We start from the raw sequence: 13,409 nt of genomic DNA, 5'->3' as shown, positions 1-13,409 counted from the left end.
AGAGATGCCGATAAATCTGGTAGGTTTCATGGTTTACTCAAGTACTCGGTAGTGGAAAAACTAGGTTATTGCTTGTTACCGTGAAGACAAATTTAATACTAAAACCTCAAGGATTTGTTCCAAAAACTTTAAACTGGAATACTTTAAAACAAATTTGCAGAATGAATTGCTACAATATGAATCAAAGAAGGGACCTAAGCTGAAGAGTGATGCTGTTCCTTTTCTTCATCTGTCAAAATCCCAAAAGTTTATTCATAAATCTACTTAAAGGCAGGTCGAAGAATACAAAAAAAAATTTAAATGATCACTCTCATTGTGAGGTCATGCGCGAACCCATCCCAATTTCGCGCTTGGGAGTATCATACCTGTTATTCTTTGTATCATGAGCAGTCCCTATCCAGTACAGAACTTGATCACCGCCAACGCTCATTGCGTGATCAAGTGAAGTAATCCTGAACGCGTTGAGTACTCGTATTGGGAACGAAACTAATAATATACAACATAATTATGACTTGTCAAACCAGTGTCGTTTCGCGTTAACTATATTTTACTTTATCTTTGATACCTCGCGTGTTTAACAGCTGGCAACCCTAATTTGTGACCATTTCTTCTCAGGCAACATCATCATATTAAGAAAAAAAATTAGCTGTAATTTGATAAAAAAATATATAAATTAAATAAAAACGAAATAAAATAATTGTACAAACATTAATTACTATTAATTGGATTAAAAATATTTACGGCCACTTTTTGACTGGCTATTATTGACGTTTGGAAAAAATATATAAATGTTTTTGATGGGTTGGAGTCAATAAAAGGGGCTATTGGTTAACTATTTAATATCTCGAGCTTTCAATTGTGTTTACAATTCTTATCAAGAGCTGCTAAAAAAGACAAAATATCTTACAAAGTTGAAATAGAAAGAAAAATATTTTTTGTTAACTCACCAAATAAAATTAGTTTCGTTAATAAAAATTGCTGCAAATACATTTCAAAAAGAATTAATACTAAAATGCCCTTATCTAATAAATTCTTCCCTGAAATTTTAATAATTTTGAAAACATTATGTAATTTTGAAAACATTCGAAATTTTCGAATAAATAATGTTTTCAAAATTATTAAAATTTCAGGGAGGAATTTATTAGATAAGGGCATTTTAGTATTAATTCTTTTTGAAATGTATTTGCAGCAATTTTTATTAACGAAACTAATTTTATTTGGTGAGTTAACAAAAAATGTTTTTCTTTCTAGTTCAACTTTGTAAGATATTTTGTCTTTTTTAGCAGCTCTTGATAAGAATTGTAAACACAATTGAAAGCTCGAGATATTAAATAGTTAACCAATAGCCCCTTTTATTGACTCCAACCCATCAAAAACATTTATATGTGAGTTTGATTAACTACATTATGAACGTAGTGATGCCGCAGTGGAATCTTGTACTAAGTATTACGCTTTCCGCTAGAAATCATTCAATGAACGTTACTGACTTACAAGACTATATTTCTCACCTTAATTTCTCTCACTTGAGAATTCCAATTCAAAGCCGCAAATCAATTTTGGACGGTATACTGATGCAACTGAAATTTTTCTTAGGTTGGCGCCTAATGCAAACCATGGAACTTTTAAACTGCTCACTAGCGACTTTGCCTCCCGCTAAGTCCCCGACTCATCTGAAAATATATAAATTTGTATAAAGTTTTTTCGTAACAATTAGTTTATGAAACTGATAATAATTGGGATAAATACTCAGAGATTATTACATTTACCAATGCACCTGAAACATACATACATATTGATTGCAATATATGATAAGTATAAATTAATATATTTGACACTTTTTTTATCGTATTTTGACAGTTTTCAATTTGAAAGTTAGTTTTTCAAGACATGTAATTTTAAACAAATTTTTTGTATATCCCGTGAGTTAAATAACGGAATTTTATTTAATTTTTAACATATTTTCACGATGGTGAATGTATGCACATTCATAAATGCCAAATATAATAATAAAAATTTTCTAGCTAGACACCCTTACTTCCTAATCGAAAATGGATTCGCACCCGGTGACGTCACAGAGTAACACCGTCCAGACGCGCTCAAGGGAAGAAATATTGTAATTCGAGATGGTTTGAATTATGTGTTACCGTTATTTTGTAACGATTAAATTTAATGTAACGTTTCATAAAGTGAACATTGAATTTGAGGGATACAGTTTTTTGGGTCTTGACTTTTTGTAGACTATGAACTATTTTAATGTTTTTATTAAAATGGAATCAAATTTTTTCCTCATTCAATTTAGTTCCCTCTTTTGTCATGTTAGTCAATAACATTGTTATCGGTCCAGTAAATTCATTTTTTTTATTGGCCTCGATATCCCGATCCGTTTAGAAATTGGCTTTAAGCAGTTGTGTGATGTTATTCTTATTAATCTAACACTTTCTTCCTAGCACTTATTATTAATTACATTTTCTAAAAAAAAAAAAGAAATTGAAATAACAGTGACACTGACTTATTTTAGAATGTTTCTAGGTAAGATCCGATCTAGGTAAGATGAAAAAAGATTTACCACTTTTACCCCCCGACTTCCCCCTAAAACCACCACTCGTAGTTAGGGGGGGGGCGAAAAAAATCAATTTACTAAAAATAAGTACTCCGTAGAAAAAAAATTTTCGAATAAAAATGTAGCTGAGATAATTTTAACAAAAATGTTTATTAGCACTTTTTCTGTAGAAAGAACGACGCTTGAAGCGACCGGTGATTTTCAACTTCAGGTTCCCGCGCGAAATCAATTTTAAATAAAATTTGTATCAACTAGACGGTAAAAGTTCGATATCTTTTGATCAGAGTGTCCTATCCACAAAAATGTAAATGCGTTTTAAAGGTGAATAGTGCAGCTTTCCTATGTAATTTTTGCATTTTGTTGTAAATGAAGTCAGTTTCTATAAATGTGTTAAAAAAACCGTTTGTGTAAAAACTACGTTTGTAATAAATTTTCTACGATTCTCATGAGATCTATAAAATGTATCACTTCTATTGACCGGTCACTATTGAATTTTCATTGCTCAAAACATATAGCCTGAAATTTCAGTTTTAAGTTCTGACAACAAATGTGAGACATTTAAAATATGGCTAAAAAACGCTGAATTTAAACTTTCACATTACAAACTATCTAAAATATTTAAAACTGCTTCTTTTTGATTATACAAGTACGTTTTTAGAAATAACATAACTTGAGCTAAAAATTCCACCTAATACCGTCTTCGTGGAGTCATTTTCCATTACGTACGATCGTTCGTGATGTGAATGTTTAAATAATTCATCGTTTTTTGGGCATATTTCAAATGCCTCATATTTGTTGCCAAAATTTAAAATCGAAATTTCATGTTATAACTTTTGAAGATTAGGCTCCAGCAATGAAAATTTCATAGCCGTCAATGGAAGTGATAAATTTAATTGATCTCATGAGAAATGGCAAACATTGGGCAACGTTTATTTATAACAGATTTATAAAAATTGATTTCATTTGCTGCAAAATACAAAAATTTTATAAGACATATGCGCTTTTATAATCTTGTCTTATCTGCTGACTAAACTAATAAGCAAGATTATAGAAGCATTTATGCTCATTCAGATTCTTATCTATCTGAAACTTAGTTTTTCTTGGCACTTAATATTAGTCACATTTTGCAGATACAAAAAGTTACATTAAAGCAACATTATGTAAAACTGTTTAGAAAATATGTGGGTGTAGTACCGGGTTTGACTCAAGTCCTTGGTTCCTATGCATCGGCCTTCTAGACAGATCTTAGTGTGTCTTCAAGCGATAGTGGATAAGTACTTCTTTGGTAGGATCATATATGTGCTCAGGAAGACAGGCAACGTTAACGATCCTGGAAGCAACGCAGTATTCTTTCTGGATTTTTGACAAAAGAACTCTACCTCGCATTGCAATAAGAAGCTCAATTAATTTAATAGGGGTGCCAGAACACTCAATTATAACAGGGAAATTAACAGAGTACTTGTTAGCACTGAATGTAGTCTTAGGGAGCTTCTCTATAAGTGGTTACTGGACTACTACATCGGTAGTCAGCTTATGAGACAGACCACAAGCCTTTCTGGAGTTTGAGAGCCCAACTCCTTCTGGTAATCGTAGGAGTTGTTCCCTGATGGTGGGGATACTCATTTACCATTGCAAACTTAAATTGCACCTACATCTACTCGAGTTGGTAGATAATGCAAGGTGGTGTCCAGTCCTTACCTATCAGATATACAAGTACGTGGATCGGCATTTATCAACGGATATTAGAAGTCTGGTTCATTAATGGCCCTACCCTCCATATACTATATATCTCCCGGAATATGTCTCAATTTGGTAAAAATGTTCCCGCTATGATATCCAAAGTTAACAAGATAGACATCTAATCTACTCCTTATTTCATCTTCGTTAATTTAAATCTATCCAATAAAGTTATCTAACAGAAATATTTGCTGAGTTTATGTAAGTACTAGAAGAGTAAGTTCGAAAAAGACGTGACGGAAGAGCACTAAATAGGATACGATTGTGTAGCACATTAAGAAAAAAAGTGACCATATTTGATTATAACTACTGTAATACTTTAACTGTAACAACATATTTTTTTAAGAATGAGGATATAAATAGCATACCTAGGTATCGGTTAACAAAAAATACCGGTATAGGCCATCCCGGGGCGCAAGCTCGGAATTGCCGTGGTAGGTGTGCGTGCACCAGGATGTCCTCACGCCCCCGGCCCCGAGGTCGATCGATGTGTCCGGGTGGCCCGAAGAGTGTTCCGACTGCTCTTATTTTTAGTGTTGTCTATGGTTATGGAGAAACGGGGCGGCAACTTGAGTTTTCCCGATTAATTGACGGTTCTTTCCACGTTAATGACAAACGTCGTGACATTTAATCAACTCAGTTGGTTTCCAATATATTAAATGATTGTGTTCCTTAGTTAATTTGTGATTCGATGTTTTTCTTTTAGCCAAGAAGGTTATGTTTAAAACAAAATTCTGTCGTGTTTTTAATTGATATTATATACCACTCATTTTTTATACCAGTAACAATGATTAAATTAGTAAGTAAAACGTGAATTGTTTACCACCAGGAGGAAATTAGTCTGATATATCTTATTGTTAATTCACAGGTGGTCTTGGCCCACAAAGAACGTATTTGTCTGGCCGACATCGTATCATCTGCTTTTAGATACTAGACATATGTACCAACAATATAAAATTTTATCTTCTGGTTCTTGCCCTTTAGAAGGAATTATTTCACTCCCAAATCAAAGACATTTATTTTTTAAGAGGTCCTCTTTCACACTGATAATTTTATTTCACACCTATATGTAATTGATATTGTCAGTAACTGTTATCGAGACTATTTTGAAGTTACTTATTTGGAAATGTTTACTCGCATACCAATTGAGATAAGAAAGTGACCCTGTGTTACTATTTATTGTTTAAATCTAGACACCTTCATTGTTACAAAACAAAACTTTTACCTTTTCCAAATGTTTATGTAAATTACAGATTGCTGACGACACTTTGGCATCACCTTATTGAAAAAATCGTTCATAGACCATACAGTAACTAGAAGAGAATGCCGTTTTTGAACAAGAGGTCAATACGTATTGGGTACATTATTTGTTGCATCATATCTATTTTTATCGTATGTAAACAACCATCACGTAATACTGTTCTCCGCGCATTGTGTGTTAACCTATTAACAATTATTTTACATTTTTTACGTGTGTGCACAAACTGTGAAACTGACAATGTCAGGCTTTATAATTAATGTCGAAATGCATACACGAATGGGATACATTTATTTTATTAACATACTTGTTTGAAAATGTGTTCTTAATCATTGAAATTAAGCCGTCTGGGAATATTAATGCTGCATCTATTTCACTGATTTTTTTTTTCACAGTTAAGCAGTGCCGTAGTCAAGAGGGGACTAAAATATTAACGATGCTAATATAACCTTAATTAAATAATGACACAGAAATATTGTTAACCCTCAACTGGCGTCGTGGTTTATTCTGCCGGTAACTGCGTCCTGGGGTCTCCCGGACCCCATTTTTTTTTAGTTTTTTTGTGTAATTAATAAAGACATAATTCATTATTTCGTTATAATTTTTAATAATTTAAGCTGGAATAAAACCATGTAATATTGCTATTTATTTTTCATTAATAATGACAAATGCTAAAAAAATGTAACAACTTATTCAAGGTTTTCTGACAGCAGAACATAATTTCTTACAAAACAAATATAAAAAATAAAATCACTATTTTTTTCTTGATTTTTTCGTTTCATATAAGGAACAAGAAACTAAAATATACAAACTCTCTAGTTAAGATATATTATTATCAACAAAACTGCGAACTGTTTACAAATAATATATTTCTAAGTGCAATTCTTGCAAACATATGCCCTGCAATCGCCGCACATGGGTCGGGAACATTTGCTGTACGACATTTTTGTTTTTTTGTCATTCTTTCGATCACAGATACCACATATCTTTCGTTTCTGGTTCTGATTATTCTCCCTCCTCTGCTTCAGGTAAAGCTTTCTTTAGTATTCTACTGTTACACATGCGAAGCTCCCTAGTGTATCGAAAATTGTACAGTCTTATATTGAAATATAGTTCTGCAAGTTGTCTTTCAAGAATTTTGTAAAAGGCTTTTCTCTCTATCGCTTGGTTGTTTTTATAACATCCATGTAAAATGTGTGCATTGACACCTGCGATATTCAATATTGTTAAAAAAATAATCATTGGCCATTGCCTAGTTCGCCGGTTAGTAGAATATGTGGTGCATTTCGGATCTAGTATATCCACACCGCCTTTTGTTTGATTATAGAGGCAAATGATTTCGGGTTTACCAGATTCTATGTCCTCACATTCGGTATGGTGCATTAATGATATTAAAACTGCCTTCCCTTTTTTTTAGCGTAGGAAATTATAGTGTAGTCATTTGTAAAACCATAAATGGAAGTTCAGCTCCGCTCCGACTTGAAAGGAACTGCATAGGTATTTCTTTTTTGTTTCATTTGAGCGTGCCAACATAGTTTTAACACCGCTTGTGTTGATTTCATGAAACATCTCTCCTCATTTGTTAGAGAAAAACCAGCAGTATCCTTACCACAGTAAATATAGCCATTATAGAAATAGTGGGTACTTGCGTCTCTACATATCTCCGAGGTTTATTAGGTATGTATATGCGAAACTTACATCTACCGCGAAATTCTATCAGCATTTCGTCGTTACAACACAATTCTCCCATAAAATAACAGTCTTGGAAATTTTTTACAAAACGCTCAAATAATCAAGACACTGCTGCAGTTCGATCATTAGTTTTACGTTCTTCTCGATCATCTGCATTATCAAACCTAAAACAAAAGCAATAAAATATTTACACTAACTATTCAGTCAACAAACTTTAGACATGCGAGCAACATATATACTCTTTTCAAAGACATAATGGATCTGAAGATTTGTTGCAAATATTTCTTGCAAGTCTTACGTAATACGATATAGCGAGAAACACTTTAAATTCTTCCTTTGTTAGTTCTCCCAGGTCTGTTCTATCAGAATTGCTAAATTTATCTTGAAATAACAATATTTTTTCATTTGTCTGTAGAATTATTTCATTTTCCATATCCTCTGTAAAGGCTCCATATTTTGAACGGGTCAGAGACATCACCACATTTTGCAGGTCCTTTCAACCCCAGAAGAACTTTTACCAGATTGTGTTTTTTTGTTCTAATGTTCAAATCTGGATTGGCCAGAATAGCAGACTACTTGTATCGATTTTTACCAAAATAAATTTTTCCATTTGTTGTTTCTGGCCCCTCTTCTTCTTCACCTATAGCCTGCCTTTCTTCTGTTTCAGCATTATCCCCCTGATCTTCCATCTCAGAATCAGAGTTATGGTCACTCTCTGGAGAAAAATCTTTGTCGTTGTGGTCCTCATAATCACTAAACTCGCTTTCTAATTCATCATACCACCGCCTTACACTTTCATCATAATTAGGCTGTCCGAAATACACTCTTTTAGAAGAACCTACCATTTCAGAAATAAAACACTATTAGCGTCGTGGTACTACACAGGCCCCAAATGAACTTTACTGCTGGTTATTCAGAGCAATACTGAAACACAGTCACAGTTGACGTGCATATCGGAGTGGCTTACAAGTGCACCAACTTAAAGGTAGATGGCATGGCCAGGCATATATGCTAAATTTACAAGTTTTACATGGATTTAAAAAGTACTGGGGTCCGCCTGACACCACAACGCCAGTTGAGGGTTAAAGACATAATTGGTTGATGCTTTCTTCTACTAATATAAAATATTTGACGAAACTGTTAAGACTTAGAATTACATATATATATATATATATATATATATATATATATATATATATATATATATATATATATATATATATATATATATATGCTGTCACTATTTTTCCGGGTTTGACTCCGCGTTGTAAAATGCTGGTTTTCTTGAAAACCATTGTTTTGGCGACGTTTCGGCAAGGTCTCACTTGCCATTCTCAAGCCTGGTGGATCTACTTCTCGTCGTTACTCGATTAGTACTGGTCGACTGGGCATTTCGGCGCTCGTTTAAATACTCTCTCGGCGGCGCGCGGGCTCTTGTGATTGGTCGGTGAAAACAAACATATATATATATATATATATATATATATATATATATATATATATATATATATATATATATATATATATATATATATATATATATATATATATATATATATATATATATATATATATATATAATAGAATAAGCGAAGAAAGAATAGTGTCTCTTTAAGTGCTGTGTCCACTAAGAATGCTACCATCATGGCAATTTGAACTCTCGCCGATTATGCTGAGAAAAGTTGGATAGAATTCCAAAGAAGCACTCTAAGGTTTTTCAACAAAAACACCTCCACATACCCCAGATACTCTTTATATATATATATATATATATATATATATATATATATATATATATATATATATATTGTTATGATGTGTTTTTTGTTTGAATGATGAGCAATGAGTATTTTTAATAATATAATATATAGGGTTTTTATCGCGGTTCTCAAAGAATTAGCTTGTAAGTACTTTTTTAAATTATCTTTATTATAACTATTATGAAACACACATATATATCTAACCTAGTCAATGTAAATTTAAAATAAACTATCTTTAAACTGATATTCTTATAAAACTAATTAAATTCTATAGACAATCTAAAATTTAAACAAACTATCTTCAAAATTGAAATTGTTATGACACTAACTAAATTATATTAACAAAATTTTGTACCTTTCTTTCACTGAATGCCTAAATGAACTGTTTTCCACTATATATATTCTAATCACCACTGAAAGTCTTCGTACTTCGGTTATCCTTGTTTTTGTGAAATTTCTTTTTCCAATTATCAGCTTCTACCAATTTAAGATATAGTTTTCTTCACCAGCATGTATACACCACCAACCAAACCAGCAAACAGCATTTATATTTATTCTTCTTTTCAATATACCAATATCCAATTATTATAATTTGATTTATACTAATCTCCAACCATAATATAATTTAATTTCTTCCAATATACCTTTTTTTATCTTCAATAATTATTTGTGTATAATTATAAATGTGCATTAAATTATATGCATAATTTTTAATCTTCATTTAACTCACTATATTAAACATTTTGACTATTTGTACTTGATTCACTGACTCCAACTAACTTTCATAATAAACTGCTTGACTTCTGACTAAAAACTTCCAAAACTGCCTTCTTGAATCCAAATCACGGGTATTTATATCTTTTGGACATTCTAGAACCATCTCGTATGAGATCCTGTTCCAATTTGTTCTATTTCATACTTGTATGAATTTTCTGGAATTCGCAAACATGGCCATCTCCGGAGATCCAGAGAATTCCATTCTTTTCTATTAATAATTTTGTTTACATTTAGGCTTTTCAGATCAGAATATATAATTAAATTAGTAACTTAACATTCTAATTTAATAAAATACACATTTCAAACAATATATTATTATAACCCACTTATATTCGTAAAATTTCTTAAACGTCACTTCAGAGTAAGTATATCTGTCAATCTCCGAGAGTATTTTTGGTTGCCTAAGCACATGGCTCACTTATATATATTTACAATATTAAAATACAACTTTTTACAATTATTATATGCTAATTTATTAAAAATGCCCTCACATAAATATATTTTTATTAAATTCTCTAGTATATAACTTATTTAAAACAACCAAATATCTAATATTATGTAGTATATAACTTATAAATTATTTTCTATAAACCCTAATTGTCACAATACCCCAAAAATAATATTTAAAATAAATAATTTACTTATTATTTTTTTAAATATTAATTTTCTCATACCTTATTAAATTTAATAAATCAAAATTTTTTTTATTTAAAATGTGTTAAATACATCCCTGTTCACTGTCTATGTCAAATCACAACAGAGAACAACGGATCACAGTTCGGCTATTCTATGGTCAAACTGTCATGTCAAATGGAGAGAATAAAATATAACCTTAATTAAAATTATAATGGATATTGTGTTCTGTTTATTTATAGACAAAATCTAGGAATTATTTCCATTCAACAGGCTTTTATCCATATGAATTGGTAAGTTTTACACTTTTTATAAAGACATTTACACAATCAATTCTGTATCTAACCCCAAATTATGATTTTTAGGGTACAAATTAATTTCCATATATACAAAATTCAACAAGTATGATGTCAAATTGATTCAAAATAATGAAATCTACCATCTACCATTTAACAAATCAAGTCTATTGAATAAAATGGATATATCAGTAAGTTATTAGTGTTATTATATTTGTGTTAAAGGTTTTTGAAATTCTTTTAGTTGACATATTGGGCATTGGGTAGTAATTTCTTTTGCTATACTTATGTCATTCTTTGCAAAATAATTGTCCCTAAATAGCATCCATAGCTTTCTTGAACCAATATGCATATAATTGTTATGTAAATTTTTCAATATTTTCTTTGCTAAAGTTCTAGTTATTACATATACTTCTATGCCATTTATTATTTTATAATATACCCCATCTTTCCTAAGGACTTTTTGTTTTTCACTCAAATTGATCTGATCTCTTATAATTTCTTCTTTAGAATATAATCCAGTACTTTCTACTAATTGATTTAATCCAATTTTTATTGTTCGCTGCCCTTTTTGTGGTGTATTTTCTAGCCTTGATAAAGCATCTGCCACTATATTGGATTTTCCAGAAATGTATTTGATTTCAAAGCAGTATTCACTAAGTATTAGACTCCACCGATGTATTCTACTGTTTCCATATTTGTTATTTAATATAGATGTTAAAGCTTGGTGATCTGTTTCTATTGTAAATTCATTACCCAACAAATAAAATCTTAATTTTGTGACACAGTGTATTATACTTGCTAGTTCTAATTCTGAAACTGAGTAACCCTTTTCATGTGGCTTTGTAATTCTTGAAATGAATTGTATTGGGTATTCGACCCCATCATGTATTTGTAATAATACCCCTGATAATCTCTCTATTGATGCATCTGTTCTTAATATGAATGGCTGTGTGTAGTCAGGATAGTATATTTTCAAATTTGACAGAAAAATGTTTTTAATTTCTTGGAATGCTAGTTCTCTTCTCTGATCCCATCTCCATTTTACACCTTTTCTCAGTAGTTCAAGTAATGGAATTTCTTTTATACTTAGATCTGGTATCATCCTTTTATAATAATTAATTATTCCAATAAATCCTCTTAAAGTTCTTAAATTGTGTGGTGTTTTATATTCCTGAATGACTTGTGTCCGTTCTGGATCCATTTCGATTCCCTTAGTGTTAAGTTTATAACCTAGATATATGACTTCTTTTTGAAAAAATGTACATTTTTCTTGATTTATTTTTAGTCCAACTTTGTCTAATCTATTTATTATAATTTTTAGGTGTTTCTCATGATCTTCAGCCGTTTTAGAAAAAATTAAGATATCATCAATGTAGTGAATTACAAAATGTTCATATTGATCCAAAATATCATGAAGACATCTACATAGAGCACTGCAAGATGATTGAAGTCCAAATGGTACTACTTTGAATTGATATACTACTCCATCTATCTGAAATCCTGTATACTGTCTACTTTTTCTTTCTAGAGGTATTAACCAGAAACTATGCTGTAAATCGATTTTAGTGAAAAATGACATTCCTGTAATTCTTCCTAATATTCCATCTATACTCATTGGTGCTTCAAATTGCTTTTCAGTAATCTTGTTAATATTCCTTGCATCCAAACATAACCTGATTTCACCTGATCTTTTTCGTACTACTACTATGGGGTTAATAAAACGTGTGTCTGCCTTCTCAATGATCCCATCTTCTAACATATTATTAATTGTTTTGTTTACTTCTTCTCTGTATTTATATGGTATTGGGTATGATTTTGTTTTAAAATCTTTTTCTTCTTTAACTTTTATACTATGGATATAATTTTGTGCAATTCTATTTTCTTTATTGACAAGTCCCTTGTGTTGCTGCAATATGGAAATGACTATTGATTTATATTCTTCAGGGCAATTTAAAACTTTCATCATATCTTCTTCTTTACAAATAACATTATTCTTCATTATGTACTCATTATTCCTTGCTTCCAATTTTACGCACTCCGCCTCGTAGGCATCCATCTGCTTAAAATTTCCATTCCTTAAATATTCACTACAATAATTATTCTTTACATTCTTCTGGGACATTTCCCTATCATCAAAATACATTTCTTCTTCATAAATATCATTATTTTCTTTTAATAATATCCTATCAACTCTTATTCCTTCTTCTACCTCATCTTTCTGCATAAATTTAATTATTTGCCCTTCCAAAGTTACCATTTTTTCTTCAAAATCTATCTTTACTTTCTTCTTTTCCAATTCATCATTTCCCATTAATATATCAACACATAAATCCTTGACAATAAATCCTTGCATATTAATTTCTTTATTAAGAATATTAATTTTAAAATTGGCTAGTTTATCAATTTCACCCAACTTCTTATTATTTGCACCAACAATTTTAATTTTTGGAATCTTTATTATATCTGATAATTTTAATGTATTAAAAATAAAATTCTCCGAGACTAAAGTACTTTCTGAACCAGTATCTATCATAATCTTAATCATATTATTTTTGGCCAAAGCATTTATATACCTAAATTAAATTAATAGATTCAATAATTTTATCTTCATCTAGAGAAATAAATTCAGAAGGTTTTTCATAATAGCAATGGCCTAACTTGTAATTCAGAAAGTTTACTGCACAAAATTTTGA

The 13,409-nt window shown here is 30.8% G+C and overlaps 2 protein-coding genes across 6 annotated transcripts in view; one reads left to right on the top strand and one right to left on the bottom strand.

The window, feature by feature from the left end:
* The window catches only part of LOC140437110 (uncharacterized), a 92,142-nt gene that overhangs the window by 31,474 nt on the left and 47,259 nt on the right, over window positions 1–13,409 (bottom strand). For 2 of the 5 annotated variants that reach the window (XM_072526437.1, XM_072526433.1), the window contains exon 2: window positions 1,509–1,670. The gene's annotated coding sequence lies outside the window, so the exon portion shown is untranslated. Of the gene's footprint in view, window positions 1–1,508; window positions 1,671–1,746; window positions 1,856–13,409 lie in introns of those variants that run through there. The other 3 variants (XM_072526434.1, XM_072526435.1, XM_072526436.1) reach the window with 3 other exon arrangements.
* The window catches only part of LOC140437112 (uncharacterized), a 615,082-nt gene that overhangs the window by 568,380 nt on the left and 33,293 nt on the right, over window positions 1–13,409 (top strand). The window lies entirely within an intron of this gene.

Source organism: Diabrotica undecimpunctata, chromosome 3, assembly GCF_040954645.1.
Source record: "Diabrotica undecimpunctata isolate CICGRU chromosome 3, icDiaUnde3, whole genome shotgun sequence".
NCBI classification, from domain to species: Eukaryota; Metazoa; Arthropoda; class Insecta; order Coleoptera; family Chrysomelidae; genus Diabrotica; species Diabrotica undecimpunctata.
Note: the sequence above shows the minus strand (reverse complement) of the source record. Positions and strands in the feature narration are given on the sequence as shown.